Below are 12,683 nucleotides of genomic sequence, written 5' to 3'. Positions count from 1 at the left end.
CACAAAGATTGTGATGCTAAGCGAAGAAAAGGAGCTGGAGCGAGACAAAAAAATATTAAAAAGCCCACTAATCCTTATTTCAAACAAATCCAGATTAGCTTCTCATGAAATGGGTATGCCAGTTTTTGAGGGTATGCTGTAACTCGTCAGGTTTAATCGCCATCTCTAACCTAGCGTGAAATTCAAATCTAATTTAATTGGATCTACATTATTCGACTGACGCTAAATAAATACGTGTAACATTCCCCAGAATGTTCGAATTCAAATTGAAAAAGAAAACATCTGAACTAAACGTCTTTTGTACAAGTTATAGTGTAATTTCATGAGATCACAACTGAGATTTTTGAAAACATTTTAAGAGCCTGAAGAAAAAGTTTGTAAGAGCATTTTTCAATTTAAGTGGTTCATTGTTCCTTTCTTCCATTTTCGTATCGCTGATCCTATCAATTCCATATTCAGCGATGGATTATCCGTAAAAAATGTTTTGAGAACCAACAGATAATAGTCGACGTCAAACTACAAGAATCGTTTCTGAATTCGATTTGTCATAAATCATATGTATCCGGCGGTAATTTGATATTTCTTTTTATAAAGTTGCACTTGTGAGATCTTGTTTTCAATTCGACCTAGCATGGCAGGTAACTTACTTCAGTAAAGATGAATAAGTTAAATAACTGTGTGATTTCATATTTCTACCAACTGTTCCAGTTACCAATCTACAGTAAAGCTTAGGCAAGTCGAGCTTCCAAAGGAGACGAAAAAAATGGTTCAAGCCAGAGGAGGTCTGAGTTATCATTATTGGTGTTGAAATCTCAATCATCCCGTTGACAATTTTATAGAATCATGTACATGCCATTCGTGCTCAATTTTCATACAATACGTTTGTTGAATAAGAACGTTCAAAGTAGATAGTTTATCTAGGTGTGTCACGTTCACATTCATATTACCACGTTCATAAAAATCGCGATTAACAGGATGGGACGTGCCAATCAGCTATGTTCTGACACTTTGACGTTCATCGAACGACGTTATCAAGGTAAATTTGAGCCAAGAATGAGTAAAATTATTCAAGTTAACCGATTTCAAATCAAAGGGAAGTCGGATCCTGTTCGAGTTAACGAAAGTGGGGTTCTACCGTATTGAGGAAGAAAACAGAATCTTCTATTGCAACGAAACGTTTTGCAGTGAGAGAACAGTCAGCATGTTTAGTTCAAAGCGAAACAGCATGGACTCTAATCTTCTCCAGTCTATTTTTTAAGTTTAAGAAAAATCAGTTTTTGCCTTTCAAAATTGACAAAGATCAAAATCTGTGAGTATTGTGAAAGCAGTGAATCTATCCGTTTTAACATTTTCAGTTTGAACAGACAAACATAGAACAATGCAAAGTATTTTCCCAAATCGTCCGAGCATTCCACCGGATTTCTTATTATTATAAATCGATAAAAGTTACCGCTTTAGAAGTTTAGGGGACTGATGAGACGTGCTTCCAAATTCTCAGTAAACAGAAGAAAAGTAGTAAAAGTTTTGCAATCTTCGGCGGAAACGAAAAGGTGAATCAAATTTTATCCAAACCAGCCATGCGTGTTCATCTCGTGATTGCCATTACAATGCCTCTATTTTTGAAACCTTAAGGTGGCTCGTACTAGTTTCCCCACGCGGGAAACAGACAACTCTTGTGTCACGCACGAGAGAAACGTCCGAGAGAAGCGCGAGGACTATGAAAAATTAGCTGTCAATTAACTTCCAATGAGGGGGGGGGGGGGAGGGGTCATAAGAATACTGCAGAGCCTGATGGGAGGATCAGATAGATTTTTCGTGATACAACTAAAATCCTCTAACCCTTCCCCCCCCCCCGGCAATAAATAACGACCGGTTCCTGATCATAACCCGTGTTTACATCATTCTTTCATTTGTCAATAATTTGAAAAAACTAATTTCAAATTAATTTGGTCCTCTCGAATTTCCGCAGTCAGGCTTAAAGTGATCCATGTTCCCTTAGAACTATATTTGGTTATTTGCCTCAACCATTGAAAAAATTTTGGTTGCATAACCCCGCATTTGCTCTCGATATGACTAAAATTAAGGCCACCAATTTTGCGTTTCTGAGCAGCACAGCGAAGCATAATGGTGGTTGTTTGTATAGGTAGATACCAAACCTTTCGGGAAAGACATGGTTGCCATGGCAATCTAGAGAGAGGCCACACCCTACTAATGACTAAATCAATTTTTGTTCTAAGCTTCTCAGATTACACAAGGCTTTAAAAAAATCTCATGGCGACGAGCTCTCTCAGCAAAGAAAAAACATTTGGAAACATTTGTTAACGGGGTTTTGACGGACTCGGCTAATAAAAAACGAAAAAGAACAGCAAAAGTAGCCGTAGAATGCATGCTTAAAAAGTGTAAAAAAAAGTTTTGTGAGTGATATGCTAAGATGGCGTTTGAAGGTTACTTTTAAGTAAGTGTGAAAGTCGTTGCTGAATTTATCCTGCCAAGCACATTTTCACTGAAATATATATTTTTTGCGTTTTATATCGTAGTAAGTGTTAATTTTCAATCAAAACCACATGTCCCTAAATAAAACTTCCCCACTGCGGAATGGGGATATAAAATTTTTTAGATCTTTTCGAAGGTTCTTTTAGTGAAATAGTAGCCGCAGTTTTCTCTTTACTACAAGGTTTCTCAACATTTCCTTTGATAAAAGTTATCTCTGTACCACGATGAGCATAATCAAGAAAAACTCCTGTAAACAGCACACAGTCTAAACTCAACTGATTTCTTCATTTTTGGTCCATATTTCCTCAGAATGCCAGAGATATGTATTAAATGTTTCTCTCGCTAAAAGAGTTATAAGTGTATGCTCAAACGCATAACAGGGTCTACAAAATTTGCTTAGCCCAATCGAAAAGCTAACTTGTATCTAAAAAAAAGTTATTTTAAAACAGCTGTTTTTAAGTTACTGGACTGAATAGATAGAAAAGGGGGAGTGGAAGGACCCCTCTTCTGGTTGCCATGGCAAACAGTCATCGCAAGTACAAACTGGGAGTATGGAGAATTTACTGCCCATTAGGGAGGATCGTTTGAATACAACAGGGTCGTTAAGGGGGGGGGGGGGGGGAGAGAGGAAACCGGTAAATCGTGACACAACCAAAGTCCGCCGACCCACCTATCCAGATGATAAATCATGAACGGTCCTTCAATCGAACTAGAAACTATACATGTCAATCAAGTGTCCTGAGATAGTTTATTAGATAGATAGTTTATTACCAAATAAAACACATTGCAGCCATAGGCTGAATTGCGTGCTTTTCAGAATCTTTGATTATATAAGACTTTATAAGACAACCAATTACAAAAATGCTAAGACTTAAATAAAATTACTAATATAACAACTATAACTAATATAAAGCAGTGGAATAGCTAAAAATCTAGGTTAGCACACGCGCACATAGCCGAGGTAATTGAAGATTTAAAACGATCAGTGCGAAAGCGCGGCATGTTAAAAACGCGCCGGTGTCTAGTATTGTAAGCTGAAAGATGTCTATCTGGCAGCAAATTATATAATTTGTGAGATGGATTTGAGACAGACAAAAACAGATCCATACACAATTTAATGCGTCTGTCATAGAGCGAAGCTAAACCGTGCTTTTTCAAAGAGTCATGGTATGACAGTACAGGTGAAATGATGGATAATGCGCGTCTCTGGACCCTTTCAATGTCATCACTAAGATACGCAGGTAACGCATGATAGAATATTTGTGCGCAGTATTCCAGAACAGGACGTATAGTTGTACAATAAAAATTAATTATGTCATCCGCTGGGACGCTGGCTCTCTTCAGGAGGACTAATAAGTATTATCGTTTGTTTGCTCTTTTTATAACATCATTGATGTGGTTGTTCCACTTAAGCTTACACAAAATAGTCACGCCTAGGATCCTAGCCGACTCTACCGTCTCTAATTCTTTGCCATCTACCAAGAGGGGAATGAAATGGTGTTTCTGCCTTTTGTAGCCGATGACCATAACTTTGCATTTGTCAGCGTTAAGCTGCATCTTCTGTGCTTTGGACCAATCCTCCACCACTTTAACAGCGGTTTGGGCGTCACCTAATGCGTTACGCGGGACGATCTCTGCCACCGACGTGTCATCAACGTACTTCCAAGTTTGAACCTGGGGAATTCTTAGATCGTTTATCATTAGCAAGAAGAGCCATGGCCCCAATTTTGTCCCCTGAGGTACACCAGCTGGTATGGGGCCCCACTCAGAGAAACAATCAGCAGATAATTTTATGCGTTAGTAGCGATGCACTAAGAAGTCGACAACCCAACGTGCTACACCTCGAGGGATATCAAGACTGTAAATTTTATGAGAGAGCAGTTGATGTTCAATGTAGTCAAAAGCTTTGCGGTAGTCAAACAGGACCACACTGACTGCAGATCCCGTGCCATCAGTTGCGCGCGTCCAGTGATGGAGCATGGACGTCATGGCTAGGGCCGTCGAGGATTTCGGTAAGGGTCTAAACTGGTCGAGATCGATAATTTTCAACACAGCCGGACCGATGAACGCAGATACCACGAACTCTTCGGCTAATTTGGAAATTATTGGTGTGAGGGAAATGGGTCGTAAGTTCTTTTTTATGACTTCGACAGGTTTCTGTTTATGAATGGGTACCACATCCGCCAGCTTCCAAGATGGGGGAAGTTGTTGCTCAGCAAAGCTACAATTAAGGATGGAAGTCACTGGCTTAGCTATAAAGTCAGCATATCCCCTAAACACCCAACTAGGTATCCCATCGGGACCCGCAGCCTTGCGGGGGTTCAACTTTCTGATTGCGGTCAAACTATCGACCTCAGAAATGGTTCCCACCACCGACTTCGCTTCGAACTATCTCATTACTCGAATTTGACACATTCTAAATTCTAAATATCCCTCACTGATTGACCCTGATTGAGTTGCTCCCCTCTGCGTAATTTGGTAAATTTGAAATTTTACTCATGTGGCGTTTTGTCGTTTCTCGTTTATGTTTGACTGATTAGCAGAAAATCGATTTAATAACTTCCTAACGAAAATTTCAGTTATACTCCACTGCAGATTTTTTCTATGAAGAAAAAAAACTCATTTAAAGTGAAAAAGAAACAAACAAACAAAATAATCACGAAAATAAAAACCAGCAAACAAAACTTAAAGAACAAAACGGAAAGCAAAAAGGCGAATCCACAAGATAATTCCCGCAAGATGTTTAAGCTGCCCAGAAACCTGCAAAACACGCTATAAAATCATAAAATAACCTGAATTAAGAGCATCTTTCTCAATGAACTTGATTTTATAAACTTGTTCATGATCAATAACGTACCATGCCTCTCTTCTTTCTTGATCGTCTGGTGGGTGATACACATGAAGAAAATTACAACAGTGTAAATGTAACGTTGAAAGAAAGAACGATGCAGATTAGCTCGGGGAGGGGGGATCAGGAGGGGAAGTCTATATAAGGGAGTCTCTCTTTCCTCTTTCCTAGTTGTGGCTTTGGTTACGATACGTTGACGACACATTCACCGCCGTTCGACACAACGAAATTGACGCATTCCACCACCACCTTAACGAACAAAACACTGACATACAGTTTACCAGAGAAGTCGAAGAAAATGGCAAACTTCCTTTTCTAGACTGCCTGGTAAGCCACAACGACAACTCATTACGGACGACAGTTTACAGGAAACCGACACACACCGGCAGATTACAAGACGAGTCATCCTACAACCCTACATCACACAAAGCCACAACTATCAGAACTCTAACACGACGCGCACAACTAGTATGCTACTCGACAGACAGCTTATCCGACGAAAACAAATACCTTCACCGTGTTTTTACGAAGAAAAACTACAACAACGACTTCATCCGACGAAACACTCACCGACCCACTACTACTACCGAAACAAACGACACCGCAACCCTTACGACTACAGCAGCCATACCGTACATAAAAGGCATGTCTGAAAACATCTCACGCATCTTACTACCCTTCAATATTCGCGTCGCCCACAAACCCATCACCACACTACGTCAGTTACTAACCAACATTAAAGACAAAGACGAACCGAGGAAATAATAATAATGTGCCACTTGTACTAGCGCAATCTGTAAGGGTCTATACCCTCAAACAAAGGGAAAGGAATACTGTTCGTTACGGAGCAATTAGCTAAAGAACGGCTGCGAAGGAGAGGTGGCATTTTCAGGCCAGCGGAGGCAAACACGAGACATGCGCGCAGGAGGATGCTGCGAACCACACGCGACAATCGTTTTTCAAGCTCTAACTGACCTCCCATAGTGTCAGGCTCTGTTCACCTCAAACAAAAGCAGATTTGCTTTGTAGAGCATTACACAAATTCTCAAACCATTATCTCGGTTGATTGGGCATCGAATATAATAAAGAGCCTTTTTTATGCTTATGGAAACAAGGGCTTTTTAGGTTGGCAAGTAGTGGCGTAGCTAGGATTTCACACATTCCAATTCTGTGCTCCTTACGTAAACTGGCTTACACTCCTGCTTTATTTTGTGTATCAACAAGCTCATGTTCACACCGCGAAAATGACTGAAAAATAGAGTATGATTAGAGCCATGCGGATTCTGTGCATTCGCGCGGCTTTTGCCAAACGGAATTATAGGTTTTATCTATTTTTCTAACAACCAATCTTTTCAACTACCAAAACGCAACACCATCGATTGCAGAAGTGCCATTACTTAACTCCTTTAATAATTAGCCTACTTAGTTAAAGATTACAATACGTACAGCACGCCAAAAGTTACTATGGTTGTGATGATTTAAACTATGAACAATTTTCAAATTTTAAAGGATTACTTCGATGTCAAAACTAGAAATTAAACTTAATAGGTTCTAGAGGAACCATACTCCGAGAAAAGTCCAACGTTCATTGCAATAAAGTCATAGACGATATTTTAAAATCCTGACAGCCAGTGACAAAGTCTAATTCTATATTACATAGACAAAGTTGAATAACATCTGCGCATGTCACATAGACGCCTATAAATCCATAGCAACAGTATGTATTTAACAATTATTCCACTCGCGCTTGTTGGATATGAGATGATAGATAGCCAACGAGGCGCGTAGCGCCGAGTTAGCTATAGTCATCTCATATCCAACAAGCGCGAGTGGAATCATTGTTTTATTAAAAACACCCCCACGATATTAGACAAATCTTCTCTTCTCTTCTTTTTAACTCCCTTTTATTTTTAAGCCAACGCGTACACTTATCATATTTGTAGATTATGGTATATTGGCTCCTATATCATAATGGCTAAGCCCATAAAAAGTCTTGAATTGCTTTATCCAACGATCCAGTTTTTAATAATAATTGATATGGCGCAATTTTTAAAACAATTGAAAGGATTAATCCTTGATACTTCAAAACCACTTTTTTTAAAGCAAAATATGATAAAACTAACGCTGAGGACCGTCCAGCTGACGTGTCGAGATCAACGTAGCCGAACTTACTCCAAATGCATTTTGACGATCGAACTTCGATGATAGACCGGTTAATATCAGCAAGGATTAAACTATGGTGTGCAAAAGATATTTTGTGCCCATTTTGAGAGGCATCTGAGGTGAAAGTTTGAAGCGTAATTTCTCTACTACTGTCGTGATCTAGGGGGAAAAACCACAGGGCGTTTCAATTTTTTAAATGTTCTGCCATTTTTAGTCTAACGTTGCTATGGTTTCAAGAGTGAGCCTGCGAAAGTTTTTGAGATTTGAATGGGGTTTTTAGCTCTGCCTTTTACAGATCGGTTGCGGCACGTGTCAAACGCAACTAACTGCACTCTGACTGGCTCTTTAACTTGTAATGTTGATCGCTAGAAGTCTGGTTTACAGGGAAATTGTCTGTTGTTTCTTAAATTTTCTACATTACAATGCACTACAATTAGGTGTTGCTTAACTTAATCTGTTTAAGTATGCTGTAAACTGAAGTCTTGATATCTTTGTTTGAACTCTCAATTCCGATTTGATCTTCGCCGATCTACGAGTAACGAGACTAACGCTTTAAAGAATTACGAATTTATGATTATTGAACTTTATGTGTTACCAATATTCAGTTCTGCTGCACGTAGCTGAGCAAGTGCATTCTGAACAAATCTCACTTTCTCATCTTCAAAGCCAAAGTTCTTGACAAAAATCGCCAACGCAACATCATAACACCCTTTTGCTTCTTGGCTGAGACCGAGATAATTGTGGACATCGCCCAGGTTTATGTACGTATCTGCTACCTTGACGTGTTCCGGACCGAATATCTTAAGGCGAATATCCAGCTCTCGCTCGTGACAGTCTTTGGCCTGCTTTAGGTCACCCAGCTGCCTGTGGACAGTGCCCAGGTTATTGTAAGACATTGCAACATCAACATGCTCAGGTCCGAGCTTTTTCAGCCGAACATCCAGCGCTCGCTTGTGAAAGTCTTTTGCCTGCTTTAGGTCACCCAGCCGCTCGTGGACAATGCCCAGTTTATTGTAACATATTGCGACATCAACATGCTCAGCTCCGAGCTTTTTCAGCCGAACATCCAGCGCTCGCTTGTGAAAGTCTTTTGCCTGCTTTAGGTCACCCAGCTGCTCGTGGACAATGCCCAGGTTATTGTAACACGTTCCGACATCAACATGCTCAGGTCCGAGGTTTTTCAGCGCAACATCCAGCGCTCGCTTGTAAAGGTCTTTTGCCTGCTTTAGGTCGTCCAGCTGCCGGTGGGCAAGGCCCAGGTTATTGTAAGACATTGCGACATCAACATGCTCAGGTCCGAGCTTTTTCAGCCGAACATCCAGCGCTCGCTTGTGAAAGTCTTTTGCCTGCTTTAGGTCACCCAGCTGCTGGTGGACAGTGCCCAGGCTATTGTAACACGTTGCGACATCAACATGCTCAGGTCCGAGCTTTTTCAGCTCAATATTCAGCGCTCGCTCGTGAAAGTCTTTTGCCTGCTTTAGGTCACCCAGCTGCTGGTGGACAGTGCCCAGGTTATTGTAACACGTTGCGACATCAACATGCTCAGGTCCGAGCTTTTTCAGCTCAATATTCAGCGCTCGTTCGTGAAAGTCTTTTGCCTGCTTTAGGTCACCCAGCTTCTCGTGGACAGTGCCCAGGTTATTATAAGACGTTGCGACAACAACATGCTCAGGTCCGAGATTTTTCAGCAGAACATCCAGGGCTCGCTCGTAAAAGTCTTTTGCCTGCTTTAGGTCACCCAGCTGCTCGTAGACAAGGCCCAGGTTATTATAAGAGATTGCGACATAAATATGTTCAGGTCCGAGCTCTTTTAGCCGAACATCCAGGGCTCGCTTGTGACAGTCTTTTGCCTCCTTTAGGTCATCCAGCTGCCGGTGGACAAGGCCCAGGTTATCGTAAGACGTTGCGACAGAAACATGCTCAGGTCCGAGCTTTTTCAGCTCAATATTCAGCGCTTGCTCGTGAAAGTCTTTTGCCTGCTTTAGGTCACCCAGCCGCGCGTGGACATGGCCCAGGTTATTGTAAGACGTTGCGACAGCAACATGCTCAGGTCCGAGCTTTTTCAGCCGAACATCCAGGGCTCGCTCGTGACAGTCTTTTGCCTGCTTTAGGTCACCCAGCTGCAGGTGGACAACGCCCAGGTTATTGTAACACGTTACGACATGAACATGCTCAGGTCCGAGCTTTTTCAGCGAAACATCCAGCGCTCGCTCGTGACAGTCTTTTGCCTGCTTTAGGTCACCCAGCCGCTTGTGGACAAGGCCCAGGTTATTGTAAGAACTTGCGACAGAAACATGCTCAGGTCCGAGCTTTTTCAGCCAAACGTCCAGCGCTCGCTCGTGATAGTCTTTTGCCTGCTTTAGGTCACCCAGCTGCTCGTGGACTACGCCCAGGTCATTATAAATATCTGCTTTTTGTAATACATTACTTGGGTTTCTTAACTCGGCGATTGCTAGGACTGCTGTAAAGTAGCTTCTTGCAGCTGGATATTGAGAGTGGTCGCGGCACATATCTCCGAGAGTTGAAAAGACGTTAGAATAGTCCTGCAAAGTCGATCCACCAATATGAGCGACTTGCGATATTCCTTCTTTAGAAAAGAAGGGGTTGGCGTCTGTAATCACTTTTGCCAAATGAGGGACCATTTTCGTGCCAATGACTAGAGAATCTTGATCCTCAAATCTGGAGAGGGATAAAGCAGCTCCCAGTATGGATTTGATTTTCTCATCCTTTGTACATTTCTTTGTTACTGAATTAGCAACGTAATGGACGACTCCATGCACTCGAATGTACACACCGCTCTCCTCTTCGTCAAACAATAACAATGGGCATCGCTTTATCTTTACGCCAATTGCATCTTTATCTTCATATTCCTTTTCCATTTCCATAATGTACTCGACAACAATATCTTTTAATATTGGTTGTGGCGCACAAAGAGAGAGAAAAGTGAACAAGTGCTTTATAACTCTGTCGGAACTAATTTCCTTTTCCAAGGCGAGTGTTATTGCTGTGGTCATTGTTTTTGGGTAACTTGGGTTTGTCTCGGCTAGAATGTTCTCAGTTGTGCGTCGCTGTCCTTTTTCAAGTTTTTTTAGATAGTCGGTCCAGCCGAAGTTTGGAGCTATTTTACCTTCCCGAACTTGTCTTACATAGACGGCGGCGCCGGCCAAAGCAAGTGGCAGGTAGTCCAGATACCGTGCAATTTCTTTTTCCATCTTATCATCAGTGACACCAGAAAGGAGCCTTAACAAAGAGCTGGCATCGTCAGGAAGCATCCCTTCACTTACTGATATTTGCTGAATGGAAGAACTTGTCAAAGGAATAGACGCGGTGTCTTGCGTTGTTATCAATAACTGGCCCCTTATCCATTGCTGGTTTGCTAAATCTGTCAAATAAGTATATACCTGGGACAGATTAGTGACATTGTCAACTACCAGTAGCCACGAAGTGTAAAGCCCAATTTTTGCGCTTATCAGGGTCTTGAGACTTGCAATTTTCTTTTCTGTGTTCAGATCTTTGGAATTATATGTGTCTGTAACTGAGTAATCCGGACATTTACAGTTTCGAGCGAAAGAGACATACGATTCCAAAAGTGTCTCTGAATTTTCTGCATTAAGCGTCATAACAAATGAAATCCCAGAGGGAGTCTCTTTGCTTTCGTCGAAAAATTGCTTGGCTACTAGTCGAGCCAGCTGAGATTTTCCACTTCCAGGGTTTCCTGATAAGTACAAGGTGCTTAAGCTGTGATTGTTGGAGCTTTTGAGTGCTTTGAGATGTTGTATGATTTTACCAACATCAGATTCGCGAGGGGAGACGTCATGTGCAGGTTCAGGGGGGAGAATGCAAAATGGGGGGACTTTTGTTTGCAGCTGTTCTTCAAGCGTCTGCCGCTGACTCTCTGTTTTTTCAAGTTCCTTGTCTTTTTCTTCAAGTTTTGTTTCTTTTTCAACAAGTTCCTTTTTTTGTTCTTGAATTTTTGTCTCCTTATTTTGAACCTCCTGTTGAAGGTCGTTAACTTTCCTCAGAACATTTCTTAACTCTTCCGTTGGGAAACTTGTCTGTTTTTGGACTTCAAGGATTTGTAGAATGGGAAGACGGAGCGACAGAAATGCAGTAGTTACCTTTGAAATCGCAATTTGAAAATCTTTGCTGGAAAGGTGGCCTCGTGACATGTGCGCAAATTCTTCATTGCGAAAATTTCTGAGAACATCCACATTAGACCGAACAGCTGGAGGGAGACCGCGGATGCAATCGGAATGAAGAATGGCATAAAACAGCATACTACAATCCCATTCCGCTCTGTCACCATTGACCATAGTTTTCAAGAGACGGGCGTTTCTACTTCTGTTTCGTGGGGATTCTTGGCTCTTAAAGTCCATTCCATTTTTCGGCTGGTCCTTCCATTCTCCCAGAGTTGCCTTGTAGCGATTGTCCCATTCTTGTTTGAAGATTGTTCGAAGGCCTTCAGCTAGTACATCGGTGACAATGTAACAGATCCTGTAGTAATTTAATTGCTCCTCAGTATATTCCATTGGGGCGGCCATATTCAATCAGACCCTTTCAAAAGCAATCTCTCCATTAGTTAAGTCAGTTAATTGTAACAGTTTGTTTATCTTTTCTACTGAAGGACTAACAACTTTTAAACTTGTCGAAACATTTACTACGATTATAAGTTGAGTGAGACACGGACAAAGTTTGGGGACGGGGATTTGACAGTAAAGTTGTGTGGGGCAAATTTCTTCGTTTGGTAACCAAATCTCAAGAGCTGTACGTCGCCAACTGTCAAACTTGGAAGAGAGTCTTAATGGGGTTAACTGTCAACCGTCAAATGGCCAAAATATTAACCGTCAACCGTCAAAAATTCAATATTTTTATCGTCAACCGTCAAATAAGCAAGCAAATGTTAGCCGTTAAATGTCTTAGACATCCTTTATTAAGAACTAAATGATTGCCTTAACTGAGCTAAATTTATGTTGTTTATAGATAAAAGTTTTGATATATCACAAAAATACATTTAGGTAAGTCTTTTAACTCCTGGTCAGCGACCGAACTGACTTCCCGAGTCGTAAAACGTTAGTCATTTATAAAAAATATATGTGTTACAAATTAACAGTTCTTTTCAAACACTTCATTATGAAAAATTACGGCCAATTATGCGCGTTTAGTTCGTTTTATAAACGAC

At 41.1% G+C, this 12,683-nt stretch overlaps 1 pseudogene; it reads right to left on the bottom strand.

Annotated features, from left to right (window-relative positions):
• Positions 1-12,315, bottom strand: part of LOC148730106 (uncharacterized) — a 32,580-nt pseudogene extending 20,265 nt beyond the window's left edge.
• Between the last annotated feature and the right edge of the window lie 368 nt (positions 12,316-12,683).

The sequence above is a fragment of the Stylophora pistillata genome, chromosome 5 (genome assembly GCF_964205215.1).
Source record: "Stylophora pistillata chromosome 5, jaStyPist1.2, whole genome shotgun sequence".
Classification (NCBI taxonomy): domain Eukaryota; kingdom Metazoa; phylum Cnidaria; class Anthozoa; order Scleractinia; family Pocilloporidae; genus Stylophora; species Stylophora pistillata.
The sequence above is the reverse complement of the archived record's forward strand: the minus strand, read 5'-3'. Positions and strand labels throughout refer to the sequence as shown.